A 21,617-nucleotide genomic window follows, 5' to 3' on the forward strand; every position below is an offset into this window, starting at 1 on the left:
GTAATAGAAGGAGTTTGTCCATCTAAGAGCCTTTTCAGTGGAATTTGTAAGTATCATATTAAGTTGTACTTTGACATCTCTAATGGCCTTTAGTAGGTAGAGGGACGGGGATCTCTGATGAGCCCATACCAATCTGCTCAGCTTTGCTTCCAGCCCAACCTGAGCCTGGGTTCGCTCTTTCTTTCTCCTGGAGGCCAAACCTATCAGCCTTCCCCTCATGAATGCCTTGTGTGTCAGCCACAAAGTCATAGGATTAATTTCAGGAGAGACGTTCTCAGACAAGAAGGTTGAGAGGTCATCTTTTAATTGAGTAAATTGTGTCGTATGAGTCAGAAGTGACTCGTTTAGCCTCCAGTGAAACGGAACCGGACTGACCTGTGGGACCGTAAAGTCCGATATAACCATATCATGATCCGACCATGAGGACACTACATGTCTGGAATAGGACATGCAGGGGAGAAGGGAGGTAGAAGATAAAATCATATCTATGCGTGAATACACCCTATGAGCTGCTGAATAGAAGGTATAACCTCTCTGTGCGCCATTGTGTTCTCGCCAGGTGTCAGCTAGGGCCAAGGACTGTAGGACTCGCTGGATCTTGTTCGTCTGCGCTATAGGTCTCAAGGTAGAAGGTGGGGAGGAGCGATCTAGCACCGGGTTGAAAGCAAAATTAAAGTCCCCACACCACACTAATTTATGGAAAGTTAGGGAAGCAATCACTTTTCCAACCTTCTCAAAAAAGGTAATGGGATTTTCATTAGGGGCATACGAGTTGACCAGGCAAAGAGACTCATCCCTATATGCTCCCAGTAAAATCACGTATCTCCCTTCCGGGTCTATGCAAGTTTGGGATACGGTGAAAGGGAAGGAGTTTTTCAACAGTGTCACCACACCCCTACTTTTTGAAGTGAATGAGGAGGAATAGAAAGTAGTATACTGAGGATTAAAATACTTAGGATGGGATGTGGGAGTGAAATGAGTCTCCTGGAGGCAGATGACATCCGGCTTGTGTTTAACATAAATGGAGAATGCTGTTTTCCTCTTCCGTGGGGAATTAATACCCTTCACATTGTGTGTTAGTATCTTACACATGATATCAGGGTTGGAGCAATGTAATAGTGAAGTACCTCCCCCCAGGGCCCCATGAAGCATGAACCTCCATGCCGCGTCTCCAAGAAGCATAGAACCGTACAGTTACATACTAAAATAACATAGAATAACATAAAACAAAAAGTAGGGCTGATTGGCCCTAAACAAAAAACTATCGTAAGTGGGAAGAGTGAGCAGAGAGCCAGCTCGTACTTGACTCGCCTTACTCTCTCACAAAAACCCATAAACAGGGACAACATGATAAACCACATTATCGAACCCCTGATTCAAGAGGGCTGGCCTCATGCCATCTACAAGGGGGAAAACAACATGGGACCCCTAAGAGACCACGAACAGCAAAATAAAACCTTGCCGGAATCCTGTAGGGAGTAGTTCATGTGTTCCTCGATCTGCTCGATCCACTCGGGGTTGCAGGAACCTTGGTCCAAATTCTAGCTGGCCTTTGAGGCTTCGGCGATGTGGGCAACTGGACTTGAGGTTCGCAGGGTATCCCTGCTCTCTGCAGGACCTCCAACCCCTCCGTCGATGAATGGACTGTATGGAGGCGAGAGTTCAGCTGAAACGACAGGTTAAAGGGGAATCCCCACCTGTAACGAATGTGAGCTTTCTGCAGGGACTGTGTGACTGGTCTCATCTCCCGGCGTCTACGAAGTGTGGACGGCGCTAAATCCGCATACAGATGCACTGAGGCTGGAAGTCCAGGGAGTTCAGGTAAGTCTCTCGCCGCATGCAGGATTCTGTCTCTCATTTCCGGATGATGGAACTTAAGAATGACATCTCTGGGTAGATCCGGAGTACGAGGCTTCCCCAGGGCCCTGTGGACTCTATCCATCTTGAGGAGACTGAGTTCAGTCTGTGGTAGCAGGGCGACGAACAATGAGGTGAGGGTGGCTTGCAGATCACTGAAGGACTCCGGGAGGCCTCTGACCCTCAGATCGCCCCTCCTGGATCTGTTCTCGAGGTCTTCGAGTTTAAGTTCCAATTCAATCAGGTGGGCATCATGGGAGACTAAGTCCTCCTTGTCGCGCTCTAAGGCGTCTGACATGTCATCCATTCTAGTCTCCATGTCGGAGACTCTATTCCCCAGGTCCTGAATTTGGCGGGAAAATTCGGTAACGGCTTGGGATAACTCCGTTTTGAACAGGGCCGCTATATTCTTGTATAAGTCGTTCTGACCCGTAGCCGTAGCCGCCGTGTCTGTTGCGAGACCGCTACCATCCGATGAAGCAGGACTGGTGGGCTCCGAAGGTGCGTCCGCCATGACAGTCTGCCTGGTCTGTCTGAAGAGCTCCGGCAAAGTCTGCGACGGGACCGGGGTGCCCGGAATTCTCGACCTCCCTTTGGTGCGGGTCATCTTCGGGGATCCCTGCATTGAATGTGAGGCTGATTGGAGCCTAATAATAGGCGCTTAGAGCAGGTCGGTTCGACAAGCGGAGCGGAGCTCACAGAAGCATGTCCTCCTCGTGAGCCTCGCGCATGCGCCCCCCTTTATGGGTTTTGTTTATACGCCGTTCCCTATACGGTAAAATTGACCTGTTACTCTAATTGTCCAGGTCAGTACAATTACAGTGATACCACACCTTTTGTATTTTTTTTGTGTTTTAATAATGGAAAATATTTTTTTTTACAATAAAATAATAAATAATTTATTGCCATATTCTTAACCCTCTAACTTTTTTATAGTTATCTCAATTGCTGACGCAGCGATTCCTATGATTTTTTTGTTTATTTTTATTTTAATTTTGGGGAAAGAGGAGATATTTAAACTTTTATATTTATTTCTCTTATATTATTTTATTTATTTAAATAATCTGTATTAGTAAATTCATAATACAATCCTTTCATAAAAAAAAAAAAAGAGTATATAATAAATCTAGTTTATCATAACCCCTTGGTACCCCAATCCCACCCAAACCACCTTATCAACCCCTGTTTATGATGTGTCTCTGGAAAGGAAAATAAAAAATAAAAAGAAGAGGCAGGGAATGGAGGAAAAAAGGAAGTGACTGGAAAATTTCTTAAAAGTACAGGTTCCCTCTATTACCTAAAACCTCCAGGGTAACCAAATCCTCTTCCACTTATCCTCATTTTTTCTTTGCTTATATAAAATGCTTTCATCTATTTTGACTTTATTTACTACATTAACCCACATCTTTACATTGGGGGAGTTCCTAGAGAACCACAATCTTGTAATCATTAAACGCGCCAGGAAGATGACTCTAAGGGTCCATTCACATGTCCGTGTGTGTTTTGCGGATCCATGGATCTGCACTACACGGACACCAGCGATGTGCGTTCCGCATTTTGCGGACCGCACATCGCCGGCACTTAATAGAAAATGCCTAATCTTGTCCACAATTGCGGACAAGAATAGGACATGTTCCATTTTTTTTCGGGAACGGAATTGCGGACCTGGAAGTGCGGATCCGCAATTCTGGATCCGGGCAGCACATTGTGTTGCCCCATAGAAATGAATGGGTCCGCAATTCCGTTCCGCAAAATGCGGAACGAAATTGCGGACGTGTGAATGGACCCTTATAAGAAGTATTTTTATATCTTGAGTACAGTTGACTTCAGAAAAATCATTCAGCAAACAGAATTGTGGGGTCAATGGGATCAATACCCCCAAATTGTGCTCTATAAATTAAGAAACTAATCTCCAATAATTACTTATCTCACAACAAAACCCCAAAAAATGTAAGAAGTCCGCGTCAAGAGCGTCACATCTGGGACAATTAGACGTTTCCCTATACCCACATTTATTTAGCCACATCGAAGTAATATATAGTCTGTGCAGAATGTTAAACTGAACTACAACGTGGTTAAAATTATGTGAAACAAATCTTAGGTTTTTAAATATATCCTCCCAATCTAACGTGACTATATTGAGACATTCCATCCCCCATGCTTTTTGCCCAGGGAAGACTGTCTTATTAAACAGTGACCTTACTAATGTCTTATATAATTGTTCAATCTTAACCTTACAATTCAGATTCTCTATCATATCTTCGATCATTGTGCAAGGTTCAATGTCAGTCATGCTTTTTCCCTAACCCTACCTAATACTGACTGTAACTGAACATATCTGAACCAACCTTAAAAGGGTTGGCCACTATATAAGTACTTTCCACTATATAGTGGGAGGTAGGGTAAAAAAGAGTTTCCTAATATACTTTATTTAAAAAAATCTGAATGGTAATGGTTTTATAATGAGCCCTGCCCCCTCAGCCCCACTCTCCATACAGCTAGTTTGCCCATGGCTGCATGCAACATTAGCGGGCTTTAGAGAAAGCTCATCCATGGCTTTGTTCTAACTGCACATGCGCTGCTTTTCCTAATAAGAGCAGTGCATGCCCAGTCTGCCCCTGCCACTGGTGCGCTCCCTGCTCCAACTCTGTCTTTACAACCGGCTTATTCCTGTCATAGTTCAGAGCGGGAAGAAAAATAAGAACACGTCGTGGATCAGATGCGCTCCTACTTTTCTTCCCCCTCCGAACTCTGACAGGAATAAGCCGGTTTTAGAGACAGAGTCGGAGCAGGGAGCGTGGCAGGGGCAGACTGGGCATGCGCTGCTCTTATTAGGAAAAGCAGCGCATGTGCAGTTAGAATAAAGCCATGGACGAGCTTTCTCTAAAGCTCCTCCATGTTGCGTGCAGCCATGGACGAACTGGCTGCACGCAAAGCGGGGCTGAGGGGGCGGGGCTCATTATAAAAACATTACTATTCAGATTTGTTTTTATAAAGTATATTAGGAAACTCTTTTTTACCCTACCTCCCACTATATAGTGGAAAGTACTTATATAGTGGCCAACCCCTTTAAATTATATCTTTGTACAAGGTGGATTAGGGGAAGAATATCTCCCCCTTCCACCACCTCTGTATCATATAAGATATTATTATTTTTCCAGAAGTGATCACCCGATATTTCTGAGAGATTCTTTAAATAAACATTATACCAAATAGGGGTACAGGAAACTGATCCCTTAATCCCCAACAAAGTTCTAACAAAGGTCCAGGATTTAGAAAAAAGCATTCTAGTCATCCCATACCCCTGTTTCCCAATGGTTAGTTGACCAGATTCTAGCAGGGTAAATATGTTGTCATATGGGGAACCCTCCAGCAGTGACCTACAAAGAGAGCTTTTTTCCCACTCACTCCACAAACATAACTGTGCAGTAATGAAATACCCCATGAAGGTATGGAAGATTTAAACCTCCACGCTCCAGTGGCTTATACACATACTCCAGTTTTAACCATACTCTGTTCCTTCCCCAAATTAGATCATTGACAAGTTTCTCCATTAATTTGAAGAACTTGTCAGCAATCCAAATAGGTGAATTTCTTATTACATTGTAACGGGGTTCTGAAGGTGCACTCGGTCTCCCATTAGCCGCAGACCTGCTGCTTAGCTTCGGGAGCAAGGATCTGTGCTTGACCTCGTTCCCAGGGCGGCTTTGCTAGCTGGGAGGTTCCCTGCTCCTAAGTCTGCCTTGAGCGCCGAGCTGATCACTCGGTGCTCGACTGGTTGGTCTGTCGGTCACATATCCCTCAATCTCCACTATAAATTCAGGCAGCCTGCTGGCCACAGGTTTCCTGTTAATTTAGGTTCCACCTGTGATGTTGTATTTCCTGGCGTACTTACCTCCTGCTGTTTCCTGACGATCCTCTGCCTGCTCCTTGTGTACTTTGCTGCTCTCCTGGTATTCTGACCCCGGCCTCCTCCTGACGATCCTCTACTTACTCCTTTGGTACTTCACGACTCTCCTGGTATTTATGACCCCGACTTCTCCTGAGTATTCTCTGCTTGCTCCATTTGTACTTTGTAGCTTTCCTAGTATTGACTCGGTCCGTTCACGTTCTGTTGTTTGTCTGTCTGTCATCCCTGCACTTAGTTCAAGCTAGGGATTGCCGTCCAGTTGTCCCCTGTCATTAGGACTCGCGAGGCAAGTAGGCATGGCCAGGGGTAAGGGTGGAGCGCAGTGGTCACTTCCCTCCCCCCTGTGTGTGTGTGTACACGACGTTACATACATATAGCAGTTGAGGCAAGATTACCATTTTAACCAAAGAGATTCTGTCTGCTCTACATAGAGGAAGCATATTCCACATTGTAATCTTAGATCTTATCTTGGAGATCACTGGAAAGATATTAAGCTATGTATATTCTCCAACTCTAGGGGAGATTCTTACACCCAGATACTCAAATAGTCTAGAAACATTGGGCATATTCTGAGATCCCTCATTGGATAATTCAAAATTATCAGATTGGTTTTGGACCAATTGGTATCAAAGCCAGAAGCTTCCCCAAATGAGCTAACTACTTGGATTATTCTTGGCAAAGTCTCATTGGTATGATCTAAAAAAAATAGGACATCATCTGCATATATAGTGTAGGAGGATGCAAGGGTCCGTCATTGACGGAAGGTACGTGTCACCGAGGTTCCTGGCCTCGGTGAGATAAGAACCGGTAATTTTGTGTGTCAGCGGCAGCTAGTGCTCGCTGATACTGTTTTACTTAGTGTGGCTGTAAAGCCAATCTGGGCCGGTTCTTACTGGGAGCAGCCAAAGAGCAGGGTGGGTAGCTGTTCCCCACATCCAGGCCAGGTTTTGGGCTGGAGTTTAAAAAACTAGCCAACAGCTCAGCTGGGTGTGGTATGTTCCTCCAAGTGAGAGTGGAGCTGGGAAAGCTCTGTGTTTTGGGGAGCTACATGAGAGCCATCTGCTGGGAGTCAGGCGCCCTAAAGCCTGCTGTGGTCTGCCAGGTGATTTATGTTATTTTTGGGAGCTCTTGCTTAGTTAGCTCTTTTCTGCTTTTTCTGTGTGAATAAACACTGGACTTTTGTTTTTGCAACCGTGGTCTTGCCTCTGTATTGCGTCCGCTTACCCTGCCTACCAGAGCAAATCCCTACAATTGGTGGCTTGGAGCGGGAAAGCGCAGTGAGGCTTGCGTGATCACTGAAATATTTTGTCGTTGAAATGTCGTTTATCAAACCTGCTAGGTTTAAACCTGTGTCACGTGACAAAATGGAGGCTGTTTTGAAGGCCCTCATGGAGGCTAATCTGCAGCAGCAGGAGACCAACCCGCAGCAACGCGAGGCTAATAAGCAGCAGCAAGCGACCAACCGGTTGCTGCTACAACACATGATGGCTTTGCAAACAGCAGGAGCAACCTCAAGCGTCCACAATGCCCGGAAAGCAGTTCGTGCAGCGATCCCTAAGATGACTCCCACAGATGACATCGAAATGATACCTGGCGATGTATGAAAAAGTGGCTACCAGTGGGCTGAGGTAGTTGCTCCTTTCCTGGCATCAGAGTCTCAGCGCATGTACAGTCCTGATCAAAAGTTTAAGACCACTTGAAAAATGGCAAAAAAATCATATTTAGCATGGCTGGATCTTAACAAGGTTCCCAGTAGCGCTTCAACATGCAACAAGAAGAAATGGGAGTGAGATAAAACATTTTTTGAGCATTCAATTTAATGAAAACAACGAATAAACTGAAACAGGCTGTTTTTCAGCTGATCAAAAGTTTAGGACCACACCTCCCAAAAAAAACTAAACCACCCCCAAAACAGAAATCCAACTTCCAAACATGAACTCAGTAATGAGTAGCTCCTCCGTTATTATCACTTCCAAAATTCGTTTCGACATGCAAGCGTTTCCATGAGGTGAGTGGGAACATTTCTCCAAGTGGTGAAGACGGCCACAGGAAGGCCATCTACTGTCTGGAACTGTTGTCCATTTTTGTAAACTTCCCTTGCCATCCATCCCCAAAGGTTCTCAATTATATTTAGATCAGGGGAACACGCAGGATGGGCCAAAAGAGTGATGTTATTCTCCTGGAAGAAGTCCCTTGTCCTGCCGGCAATGTGTACTGTAGCGTTGACCTGTTGAAAAACCCAGTCGTTACCACACAGACGAGGGCCCTCCGTCATGAGGAATGCTCTCTGCAACATCTGGACATAGCCAGCGGCCGTTTGACGCCCCTGCACTTCCTGAAGCTCCATTGTTCCACTGAAGGAAAAAGCACCCCAGACCATTATGGTGTCCCCTCCACTGTGGCGCGTAGAAAACATCTCAGGTGGGATCTTCTTGTCATGCCAGTAACATTGCAAACCATGAGGACCATCAAGGTTAAAAAAAATTCTCATCAGAGAATAAAACTTTCTTCCACCAATGTTTGGTGCTCTCTTGCAAAGTCCAAATGAGCAGTTCTGTGGCGTTCAAGATGACGAGGTCTTTGAAGACGTTTTTGAAGCCCTTTAGATGCCGTCTGATGGTTATGGGGCTGCAGTCAGCACCAGTAAGGGCCTTAATTTGGGTTGAGGATCGTCCAGTGTCTTGACGGACAGCCAATTGGATCCTCTCGCTCAGTGCTGATGAATTTTTTTGGGGTCTTCCACTTGACTTTTTTGTTCCATAACCCTCAGGATCATTTTAAGAAATTCCAAATGACTGTCTTACTGCGTCCCACCTCAGCAGCAATGGCGCGCTGTGAGAGACCCTGCTTATGCAGTTCAACAACCCGACCACGTTAAAAAAGGGAGAGTTTTTTTGCCTTTGCCATCACAACGTGTGACTACCTGAAAATGACAATGAATCCAGATCTTCGCACAGATTTGGCCTTTTAAAGGCATGTGGTCCTAAAATTTTGATCAGCTGAAAAACAGCCTGTTTCAGTTTAATCGTTATTTTCAATTAATTGAATGCTCAAAAAATGTTTGGTCTCACTCTCATTTCTTCTTGTTGCCTGTTGAAGCTCTACTTGGAACCTTGTTAAGATCCAACAATGTAAAATATGATTTTTTGCAATTTTTCAAGTGGTCTTAAACTTTTGATCAGGACTGTACTTCGATTTGCCGGATGATCAAGCGTCCGACTACCCAAAGGTAAAGGGGGAGATTTTGGCAAGATTGGGGGTGAATGTGCTGGTTCGGGCCCAGCGGATGCATCAGTGGAAGTTCAACCCAGCTGAGCCCGTGAGCCACCAGTACTATAACCTGCTCAACCTGTTGCAAAAGTGGCTACAACCTGACGTGCTGAGCCCCACTGCTATGCTGGACCGGTTGCTAGCAGACAGGTTCTGGAGGGCTCTGCCACCCCCTCTCCAGCAATGGATTGGTCAGGTCTCTCCAGGTAATGCGCTGGAGATGGTCGACCTGGTGGAGCCCTATGAGGCTACCCGGAACTTACAGGAGGGTTCCGTGTCCCTCTGCCCCAGATCCGGCGACTGGTGCCCACCAAACCTGCCCAGGATGAGGACCCTGTGGACCCCGCTCCAATGGTCTGCTGGAGGTGTCGGGTGCCTGGCCATGTTCGAGCGGACAGTCCACAGCAGGCGGAACCCATGGACACGAACTATGGCTTCCGTCAATCATTGTATGCCAGGAAACTGTGTGCCGTGGGTGCTCCGGAGTCTCTAAACCACCTGTGGTGGTGGGAGACACTCCAGCGGAGGCTCTTTTGGACTCAGGGAGTCTGGTGACCCTGATATGCTCCGCTGAGTATACTGGATGTAAAGTAGGGGTCATGTGTATACATGGGGACTTAAAAGACTACCCCACTGCTATGGTGTCTCTGTCCACGGTTTCCGGCAGGTGGACCCACGAGGTGGCTGTCGCAACCAACCTTCACTATGAACTTATAATAGGGAGAGACTTCCCGGGTTTCCCGACACTGTGACTGGCTACAGGGGTGACTGATACCCATGTAACAGGGGTAACCCTCGAAGAGTGGCCCGGCTCAGGGGGGAGACCAGAACCGTGGAAACCTGAGTCCGAAGGGCTTGCGGTAGGGGTGACCGCCACTTCGGTGGAGGAGGGGGAAACAACCCCACTAAGTGTAATGGTGGGAGACATGGAGGACTTGCCGCTGAGGCCTGAGATGGCGGACCTCAATGTCTCCGGAGATTATTTTGGTACTGCACAACACCGGGATCCAACCTTATCCTGGGCCTGGGAAAATGTACTTATAATAGATGGTGAACCACAACAACCAGGGGTAGAGTCGGTGTTCCCCCATTTTATGGTTCATCAGGATATGTTGTATCAAGTAAACCAGCTGCGAGGTGAATTCATTGAACAGTAGCTTGCTGAATTTTCCAAGTGCTGATTTTATAAGTGCATTGGAGATATTCAGGAGACTAACTTAGTCTAACTCAGAGCTTTTCCACTGTAGCAGAACTTCAGTGGTGTTTCTGGTGGATACTCAGACACTGTGTTTCAAAACAGCAGAACTTTAGTGGTGTTTCTGGTGGATACTCAGACACTGTGTTTCAAAACAGGTAAGGAATTTGTTAGACAGGTTATCACTATTGTCTGATTGCAAATGAGCATAGGCGAGTAAGGTGTTAAATTGCTGTTGGGGAGGAGCTTTTGTGGGAGTGTGTGTATATATAGCAACATAGTATTAGCTTGCCTAATTATAGCTTTCTGAATTTTCCAAGTGCTGATTTTATAAGTGCATTGGAGATATTCAGGAGACTAACTTAGTCTAACTCAGAGCTTTTCCACTGTAGCAGAACTTCAGTGGTGTTTCTGGCCGATACTCAGACACTGTGTTTCAAAACAGGTAAGGAATTTGTTCGACAGGTTATCACTATTATCTGATTGCAAATGAGCATAGGCGAGTAAGGTGCTAAATTGCTTTTGGGGAGGAGCTTTTGTGGGAGTGTGTGTATATATAGCAACATAGTATTAGCTTGCCTAATTATAGCTTTCTGAATTTTCAAAGTGCTGATTTTATAAGTGCATTGATGATATTCAGGAGACTAACTTAGTCTAACTCAGAGCTTTTCCACTGTAGCAGAACTTCAGTGGTGTTTCTGGTGGATACTCAGACACTGTGTTTCAAAACAGGTAAGGAATTTGTTAGACAGGTTATCACTATTTTCTGATTGCAAATGAGCATAGGTGAGTAAGGTGTTAAATTGCTGTTGGGGCAGGAGCTTTTGTGGGAGTGTGTGTATATATAGCAACATAGTATTAGCTTGCCTAATTATAGCTTGCTGAATTTTCCAAGTGCTGATTTTATAAGTGTATTGGAGATATTCAGGAGGTAATCTGGAGGTGGATACAATCTAAACAAGTAAGATTTGTTTGTTTAAAATCTTTCCCCTCTTTACAATGGCAGACCTGGTTCTGTGCAGGAATTGCTGTTCTTTTATTTCAGGTTCCACTCTTCGGAGGTTTAGATACTGTCTGATCTGTAGACAGTTCTCCATAATGCAGCAGGAAATTGCCTTTTTGAAATAATCAGATTTGTAAATTAACCGTTAAAAAAAACTCAGGCTGAGAATGTTGCAATGCCACTGCCACAGAGGCCCCCTAGAAATGAAAGATGGGTTACTGCAGGTTTTGGTAGACTGAGAGGTGTGGATAGAAGACATGTCTCACAGTCTGTGGCTCTCCATAATTCATTTGCAGCACTTTCAGAGTCCACAAGCAACATGGAGGATGGCTCAAGCACAGTGGGTGAGAAACAATCATCTCCCATGCCTAAAGTATGCAAGACTACAGCCAAAGACAAAAAGAAGAAGGTGAGGACTGATAGTAAGCAGCTGTTGGTGGGCGATTCCATCATAAGAGGTGTGAAGTTTGAGGAGAATGGTGTTGTGAGATGTCTCCCTGGTGCTACCGCTAGCAGGGATAGACGACTGACCCTTAATATTGTTAAGCAAGCAAAGCAGGAAAAAGAGGTGGATGTTATTGTCCATCTTGGGACAAATGATCTGGCTTGCAATGAGGTTTCAAAGGTGAAAGAAGTTTTTTACACACTTGGAAAGGATATACGGGAGGTTGCATCAACTGTTTTATTCTCTGCAGTTTTGCCTGTGCATAACCTTCAGCATGACAGGAAGATGCGCATTAAGGAATTCAATGTATGGCTTGGTGAATGGTGTCTGAACCAAGGGTTTGGCTTTGTGCCTCATGTTAGCTCTTGTTAGAATGGAAAAGAACTGTACAAGAAAGATGGTTTGCATCTTTCTCTGAAGGGAACGAATGTCCTTGGTGAACAGTTCCAAGTATTTGCTAAGGAGCATTTAAACTAGGAAAGGGGGGCAAAAGAGTGATAATCCTGCTGTCCAACTGCCCCCCGGAACAATGCCAGAAGATGCCAGTAGCACAAACTCAGATTCTTGTCTACAAATGCTTGCAGTTTAAGGAATAATATCAATGAACTTGAGGCTATAATGGCATCTGAGAATATAGATTTAATGGGAGTAATGACTGGGATATAACAATACCAGGGTTCTCTCTATACAGGAAAGACAGAGAAGGCAAAAAGGGGGAGGGTTGGCCCTGTATGTGAAAGATGGCATAAAATCTAATTTGATATAAGTTAGCGAGAACAATTTAGAGTCAGTTTGGGTTACCTTGCAGCTTGATAATCATAAGGTAACTCGTGTAGGTGTGATATATAGACCACCTAGCCAAGTCAAAGAATTAGATGATCTACTAGTTGAGGAAATAGCTAAAATGACATTGAAGGGGGAAGTTATCATTATGGGAGACTTCAATCTTCCTGATATAAACTGGAAAACCAAAATAGCTAGTTCTGCCAGGAGTACAGATATTCTAAATTCCCTACTGGGATTATCTCTACAGCAAGTAGTTGAGGAGCCAACCTGGAAGGAGGCCATTTTAGATTTAGTATTCACAAATGGGAATTTGGTAACTGATATTACTGTAGGGGAAAGCTTGGGATCTAGTGATCACCAGTCAGTGTGGTTTACTATAAGTACAGTGACTGAGTCACACCACACAAAAACAAAAGTTTTATATTTTAGAAAAACTGACTTTTCTAAAATTAGATTAGTGGTATACGAGTCCCTATCAGATTGGAACAGTTTCATTGGAGTCTACTTAAAAGTGGCACTATTGAAGGCAACAGAAAATTGCATTAGGCTTGTCAGTAAAAGCAAAAAAAGGAAGAGACCAACTGTGGTACTCAGCAGAAGTGGCCAAAATCATTAAAAACAAAAAGATAGCATTTAGGAATTATAAAAAAAAAAAGAGGATGACAGGCAAATTTATAAGATTAGGCGAGGCCAAACAAGTTATAAAAGCTTCTAAAGCACAGGCAGAAGAGAAATTTGCTCAGTCAGGGAAAAAAGGCGAGTGGGATTCTTCAGATACATAAATGACAAAAGGAAACTAAAACAAGGAATTACTAAATTTAAAACAAAAGGAAGGTGTATAGAAGATGATAAAGAACTAGCTGACTGCCTCAATGAATACTTCTGTTCAATTTTTACTAAGGAAAATGAAGGAAAAGGACCTCAGTTAGGAAAGAAGACTAATGAATCTTTTGATGCATGTGTCTTTACAGAGGAAGAGGTTCTAAGTTAGCTGTCTAAAAGTAATGCAAATAACTCACAGGGGCCTGATGGGATACACCCAAAGCTATTAAAAGAGCTCAGAAGTGAACTAGCAAAATCATTAACAGATTTATTTAACCAATCACTGGCAACAGGAGTTGTCCCAGAAGATTGGAAATTAGCAAATATTGTGCCCATTCACAAAAAAGGTAGTAGGGAGGAATTGGGCAACTATAGGCCAGTAAGCCTGACATCAATAGTGGGGAAATTAATGGAAACCATACTTAAGGAGAGTATTGTGGAACATCTAAAATCCCATGGATAGAAAGATGAAAAACAGCATGGGTTTACTTCAGGGAGATCATGTCAAACTAATCTTATTGTTTGTTTTGATTGGGTGACTAAAATAATAGATGGCGGAGGTGCAGTAGACATCGCTTATCTAGACTTATCTAGAGTTTTGATACTGTCCCACATGGAAGGCTTATCAATAAATTGCAGTCTTTGGGCTTGGACTCCCATATTGTTGAATGGATTAGGCAGTGGCTGAGGGACAGACAACAGAGGGTTGTAGTCAATGGAGTATATTCAGACCATGGTCTTGTTACCAGTGGGGTACCTCAGGGATCTGTTCTGGGACCCATATTGTTTAACATCTTTATCAGCGAAATTGCAGAAGGCCTCGATGGTAAAGTGTGTCTTTTTGCTGATGACACAAAGATTTGTAACAGGGTTGATGTTCCTGGAGGGATACACCAAATGGTAAAGGATTTAGGAAAACTAGAGAAATGGTCAAAAATCTGGCAACTAAAATTTAATGTCGATAAGTGCAAGATAATGCACCTGGGGCGTAAAAACCAAAGAGCAGAAAATAAAATCAGTGATACAGTCCTAACCTCAGTATCTGAGGAAAGGGATTTAGGGGTCATTATTTCAGAAGACGTAGGCAGAAAATGTCATAGAGCAGCAGGAAATGCTAGCAGAATTCTTGGGTGTATAGGGAGAGGAATTACCAGTAGAAAGAGGGAGGTGCTCATGCCGCTCTACAGAGCACTAGTGAGACCTCATTTGGAGTATTGTGCTCAGTACTGGAGACCATATCTCCAGACGGATATTAATACTTTGGAGAGAGTTCAGAGAAGAGCTACTAAACTGGTACATGGATTGCAGGATAAAACTTACCAGGAAAGATTAAAGGACCTTAACATATATAGCTTGGAAGAAAGACGAGACAGAGGGAATATGATAGAAACTTTTAAATACATAAAGGGAATCAACAAGGTAAAAGAGGAGAGAATATTTAAAAGAAGAAAAACTGCTACAAGAGGACATAGTTTTAAATTAGAGGGGCAAAGGTTTAAAAGTAATATCAGGAAGTATTACTTTATTGAGAGAGTAGTGGATGCATGGAATTGCCTTCCTGCAGAAGTGGTAGCTGCAAATACAGTGAAGGAGTTTAAGCATGCATGGGATAGGCATAAGGCCATCCTTCAAATAAGATAGGGCCATGGGCTATTCATAGTATTCAGTATATTGGGCAGACTAGATGGGCCAAATGGTTCTTATCTGCCGACACATTCTATCTTTCTATGTTTGTTGGTGCCCCAAGCTTATCGCAAACTCGTGTTAGAGTTAGCCCATCAGCATGTTCTCGGGGGTCATCTGGGAATGCAGAAAACACAGGACCAGATACTACAATGGTTTTACTGGCCCAGTGTGTTTAAGATGGTCGTCCCTAGGTGAGTGTTGGGCTTACCGCGACTTATGCGTTGACAGCACAGGCTGCAGATGGCAACACTATTGTCAGCAGCTGACACGTTAAAAAAAGCCCACATTGCGGAGCCATGTGCCGGCGTCCTGGAAGCGCCAGATGTGACCGTGCATGGTGGATGGCTCACTCCAGATACATTTGCATTCTGCTTTTTGCCTCCTGTGCACTGCGAGTTCTGCCTGCTTCTCCTCCTTCTCCTCCCTATCTGCTGTTCTGTCTTTCCCTTTGAACTCTCTTCCGCTTCGTCTCTTGTGGGCACCCACGTGACGTTCATCGACACGTCATCATCGTCAACTCCACCACCATTGACATTAGAGATCTTGGAGTAGGCAGCAACAGTGGAGACCACCCTCCTTGGGCCGATCTGGGTACTGTCGTCAGACAGCTGGGTGGCGGCCGTTGCTACCTCCTCTTCCTCAACCGATGCCAAGAATGGCTGCGCATCGGTAAGGTCTGGGAATGGATGGGAAAATAATTCCTCTGACTCGAGTGGAGGGGCTATGGTGGTGGTGGTGTCTTTGGTGGTGCACACAGCAGAGAGTGAGGAGGGTGCAGATACAGAGGATGAGGAGGATGCAGAAGCGGAAGGCTGAGTGAGCCACTCAACCAACTCTGGTGCGTCCTTTGACATAATCGCATGCACCTTCTCCAACTTCCCACTTAGGCTCCGGCCTGGTGCACCTGCCCGACCCCTACCACCCCTGCGGAACGGCCTGCCTCTTCCACTGCCTGTCATTTTTAAAATTACCCTCTGCCAAAGTCCCTAGAGAGGAGCAGTATTTGTGGAAGCTGATATATGGCAGGCCTCAATCAGTTGTTAGTTGAAGCTGGTATATCATCCTCAAGCAGTAATTTTGGGGACGCAGGTATATGGAAAATCTCTATCAGCCTCAATCAGTTATTAGTTGATCCAGGTATATCAAAACCCGCAATCTGTATTTTGTGGACTCAGGTATATGGAAAACCTCAATCACTATTTTGTGGGAGCTGATAGATCGCAGCCCTCAATCAGTATTTTCTGGAAGCATACAAATGCACTATAATATACTTTCTATGTTAGAAAGTATATTATAAGTATATCACATCCCTCTGTGTATCACACCTATTAATAGCACAACATTACCAGTCCTTAAAAGGACTTTTGTGGCCCTATTAGTTAGCCTTTGGTGTCCCTAAGTTCCTAACAGCTTGCCCCTGCTCCAAAATGCAACCTCTCCCTACACTGGCAAAACACATAATATAAAATGGCTGCCAGATCGAGTTCTGTTATAGGGTTGGGTGTGTGTCCATGTTCTGAAACGTCTCAATTGGCTGTCCTGTCCCACCTGATGGATGTGTCATGGTTTAAAGTTCGGCACATTGCAAAAGAATATGGCTCGTGCCGATATCACCATATCTTCGCATGTTCGGCAAAGCGCAAACTGACCGCCGGGCGAACCACAAGGTCATTACTAATGGGGGGTGGGCCACTGCTGCACTGCCTGAACCTTGGAGTCCACAGGCTGGCCCCAATCTTTGGAAAGTAAATGACTGTTTAGACAGTATCATCTGCTCCCAGAAACAATGACTTAGGTCACTACATCAACAATGCTTTTACATTTGCTTGAACATAGGGTGATTGGAGGCACCTCTACACAGGGCAATTATCGAGTAGGAACGCTCCTTGTTGATATATGCCCCAATCATTGGAAAGTAATGGGTGGAATAAGGATCCATAAAAGCAAACAGTTAACACACTATAAATTATAGTACAGTTTCTACTTTATCACAGTGTTCTCTACAAGTAAACCATGCCTGGATCACTGACTAACAATACTGTAGTTCTGCACAACAGCTATAAAACATGGCTTAAAACAATAGTTTTACATTCTGTGCCAAGATGCCATGACAGTAGCAGCTCTGGTGCAGAAACTGCTGCTCTAACAAATCAAATACCAGGCAAGAATATGCATGCACATATGTAAAGTTTTCTAATATTTGCTGAGAAGCTCCTTAAAGAGATTGCCTGGTCTAAGGGAGGAATTTAATTAAACTGGCATTTCATATGTTAGTATTAATCAGAAGTGTGCTAGAGTAAGTTGCATCAAATGTATTAAAAGGTGCAAGCCTCTTGACTGGAGAGCAAAGTGTAGTACCCCAGAGGGGGCACTACCATTCTTACACCTAGCTACTGTTTCTAATGGCTAGCAAAGAATGCTATCTGTGTATTAAATTCCAGGTCCCTGATATTGTGCCTTGATATTATTGCTATGCAACTGTTATGTATGGTATTTCTTGCACTGTGCCTGGTTGTCCAGCAAGTGGCAATGTATCTGGCAGAGAGTACCTTAAGTTAGAATGGATCTTACCATTCTATTCTCCCCCTTTAGACCAGAAGTGGGCTAGTCCTGCTTCCTACCAAGGGAGGGTTGCAGGAAGCTATAGTTAGTGGAGCCGGGAGTTAAAAGTGGAGTTGAGAGAGTGAAGCAGCATGGTATGGTGAGTGAGCTTTTCCCCTCACTGCTACAGGAGCTTTGGAAAAGAAGCTCAGAGAGCATCCCACTCCTGATATATAAAAGGACTTAGTACCTCTTAGAGGCAAAACGAAGCCAAAGACCCCTACTGAGCAAAATGGGTCACAGGATACCTCACTCTCATAAGAAACAGTAACTGAAGCTTATAGGAACCAGACTAAAGCCAGAGACTAGCACAGCAGCAGAAATAAAAAGCAAGTATTGTTTGGATGACACAAGTTTATTGCAAGTTTATTCAAGTAAAAACTATAGAATTTTACCAAGTCTCCAGCAACTATAACTCCTTTGTTGCTACGGAGCCTAACCCTGGGGAGCGGCAGTATACAGGTAGGAGCACATTGACACAAACTATTAGGACCACAACATACCACTTGGCATTCCTAAACACTGGGATCTGATCACCCCCTGGGGGGCAGTCTGCCACAAATTGCGGATAGGAGGTTAAAGTGAGTGAAAAGGGAGTGATCCTCATTGGCTGTGAGTAGGGATGAGCGAACCCGAACTGTATAGTTCGGGTTCGTACCGAATTTTGGGGTGTCCGTGACACGGACCCGAACCCGTACATTTTCGTAAAAGTCCGGGTTCAGGTTCGGTGTTCGTCGCTTTCTTGGCGCTATTTGAAAGGCTGCAAAGCAGCCAATCAACAAGCGTCATACTACTTGCCCCAAGAGGCCATCACAGCCATGCCTACTATTGGCATGGCTGTGATTGGCCAGAGCACCATGTGACCCAGCCTCTATTTAAGTTGGAGTCACATAGCGCCGCCCGTCACTCTGCTCTGATCAGCATAGGGAGAGGTTGCGGCTGCGACAGTAGGGCGAGATTAGGCAGATTAACTCCTCCAAAGGACTTGATTAATTGATCGATCTGCAGCTGTGGATCATTGAGCTGCTGATACTCAATTGCTCACTGTTTTTAGGCTGCCCAGACCGTTTGTCAGTCACTTTTTTCTGGGGTGATCGGCGGCCATTTTGTGTCTTGTGGTGCGCCAGCACAAGCTGCGACCAAGTGCATTTAACCCTCAATGGTGTGGTTGTTTTTTGGCTAAAGCCTACATCAGGGTGAAGCTGTCACACCAAGTGCATTTAACCAGCAATAGTCTGGTTATTTTTTGGCCATATACTACATCAGGGGCAAGCTGCGCCTGTCACCAAGTGCATTTAACCCTCAATGGTGTGGTTGTTTTTTGGCTAAAGCCTACATCAGGGTGAAGCTATCACACCAAGTGCATTTAACCAGCAATAGTCTGTTTATTTTTTGGCCATATACTACATCAGGGGCAAGCTGCGCCTGTCACCAAGTGCATTTAACCTCAATGGTGTGGTTGTTTTTTGGCTAAAGCCTACATCAGGGTGAAGCTGTGACACCAAGTGCATTCAACCAGCAATAGTCTGTTTATTTTTTGGCCATATACTACATCAGGGGCAAGCTGAGCCTGTCACCAAGTGCATTTAACCCTAAGTAGTGTGGTTGGTCAAGCTGTCACACCAAGTGCATTTAACCATCAATAGTGTGGTTATTTTTTGGCCATATCCCAGTCTAATTCTGTAGTAACCGTATACCTGTCACCCAGCGCCTAAATACTAGGCCTCAAGTTTATATCCAGCTAAATCTGTCGTTACTGGTGTGGCTGGTCAAGTTATTTAGTGTCCGTCAAAGCACATTTTTTGTTCTGGGTTGATATACAATTCCCAATTTAGCAATTTCATAATTTAGTGGTTTCTGCTGTATCAGAGCTATTTGAAATCTATCCCTAAAAGGGTATATCATATTCAAGGTGCACATAGGGTCATTCAGAATAACTTCACACACCCGCTACTGTGCATTTCCAAGTCTAATTCTGTCAGTAAACCTATACCTGTCACCCAGTGCCTAAATACTAGGCCTCAAATTTATATCCTGCTAAATCTGTCGTTACTGCTGTACTGTTGTGGCTGGGCAAGTTATTTAGTGTCCGTCCAAGCACAGTTTTTGTTCTGGGTTGAAATACAATTCCCAATTTAGCAATTTCCTAATTTAGTGGTTTCTGCTGTATCAGAGCTATTTGAAATCTATCCCTAAAAGGGTATATAATATTCAAGGTGCACATAGGGTCATTCTGAATAACTTCACACACACGCTACAGTGCATTTCCAAGTCTAATTCTGTCAGTAAACGTATACCTGTCACCCAGCGCCTAAATACTAGGCCTCAAATTTATATCCTGCTAAATTTGTCGTTACTGCTGTACTGTTGTGGCTGGGCAAGTTATTTAGTGTCCGTCAAAGCACAGTTTTTGTTCTGGGTTGAAATACAATTCCCAATTTAGCAATTTCCTAATTTAGTGGTTTCTGCTGTATCAGGCCTACTTTAAATACATCCCTAAAAGGGTATAGCAGAATCAAGGTGCTGATAGGGTCATTCTGAATAACTTCACACACACGCTACTGTGCATATCCCAGTCTAATTCTGTCAGTAAACCTATACCTGTCACCCAGCGCCTAAATACTAGGCCTCAAATTTATATCCTGCTAAATCTTTCGTTACTGCTGTACTGTTGTGGCTGGGGAAGTTATTTAGTGTCCGTCAAAGCACAGTTTTTGTTCTGGGTTGAAATACAATTCCCAATTTAGCAATTTCCTAATTTAGTGGTTTCTGCTGTATCAGAGCTATTTGAAATCTATCCCTAAAAGGGTATATAATATTCAAGGTGCACATAGGGTCATTCTGAATAACTTCATACACACGCTACAGTGCATTTCCAAGTCTAATTCTGTCAGTAAAAGTATACCTGTCACCCAGCGCCTAAATACTAGGCCTCAAATTTATATCCTGCTAAATCTGTCGTTACTGCTGTACTATTGTGGCTGGGCAAGTTATTTAGTGTCCGTCCAAGCACAGTTTTTGTTCTGGGTTGAAATACAATTCCCAATTTAGCAATTTCATAATTTAGTGGTTTCTGCTGTATCAGAGCTATTTGAAATCTATCCCTAAAAGGTATAAATGTAAAAACACAAAATGCAATCGCACACTGCAACCAGCACTCTGCCCTGCCTTTATGCTGGATGTTGAATAAGGGATTGGTGTACATTTTGGCCAAAGCGTAATAAGCCACTCACCACGTCAAGGTCGCCTTCATGAGTGGTCCCTAACACTAGTTCCTACTTGCATCCCTGGATCCGATGAAAGCTGTAATGGCACCGGACGGGGTTAAAAGCAGAGTGTGCTTGGCGTGCATGCTGTACCTGCGCTCCCTGGACTTTATGTGGCTGTCATGGCCCATAAAAGGTAGGAACTAGTGTTAGGGTCCACTCATGAAGGCGACCTTGACGTGGTGAGTGGCTTATTACGCTTTGGCCAAAATGTACACCAATGCCTTATTCAACATCCAGCATAAAGGCAGGGCAGAGTGCTGGTTGCACTGTGCGATTGCATTTTGTGTTTTTACATTTATATCTCTATTTCGCCACAGCAATCTGCACCTGGTAGGGGTTGTGCGGGCTGAAATTTTCCATATTTTTCTCTTTGTAGTACGTATTGGAGGCGTGGCGATCTCCAAGCAGTCAAGCACACCTGTCCAGTTAATCTGCCCCCTGGAGGCTGGTTTTAAAGTCAGTATAAAACTGAGTCTGCTTATACAGCACCTACCAGTAGCCATTAGGCTCCAGGAGAAGTATAAAGTGGGCTCAGCATGCATGTGAGTACTTGCATCCCTGGATCCGATGAAAGCTGTAATGGCACCGGACGGGGTTAAAAGCAGAGTGTGCTTGGCGTGCATGCTGTACCTGCGCTCCCTGGACTTTATGTGGCTGTCATGGCCCATAAAAGGTAGGAACTAGTGTTAGGGACCACTCATGAAGGCGACCTTGACGTGGTGAGTGGCTTATTACGCTTTGGCCAAAATGTACACCAATGCCTTATTCAACAT

This window comes from Bufo gargarizans, chromosome 1 (assembly GCF_014858855.1).
Source record: "Bufo gargarizans isolate SCDJY-AF-19 chromosome 1, ASM1485885v1, whole genome shotgun sequence".
In the NCBI taxonomy this organism is placed as follows: domain Eukaryota; kingdom Metazoa; phylum Chordata; class Amphibia; order Anura; family Bufonidae; genus Bufo; species Bufo gargarizans.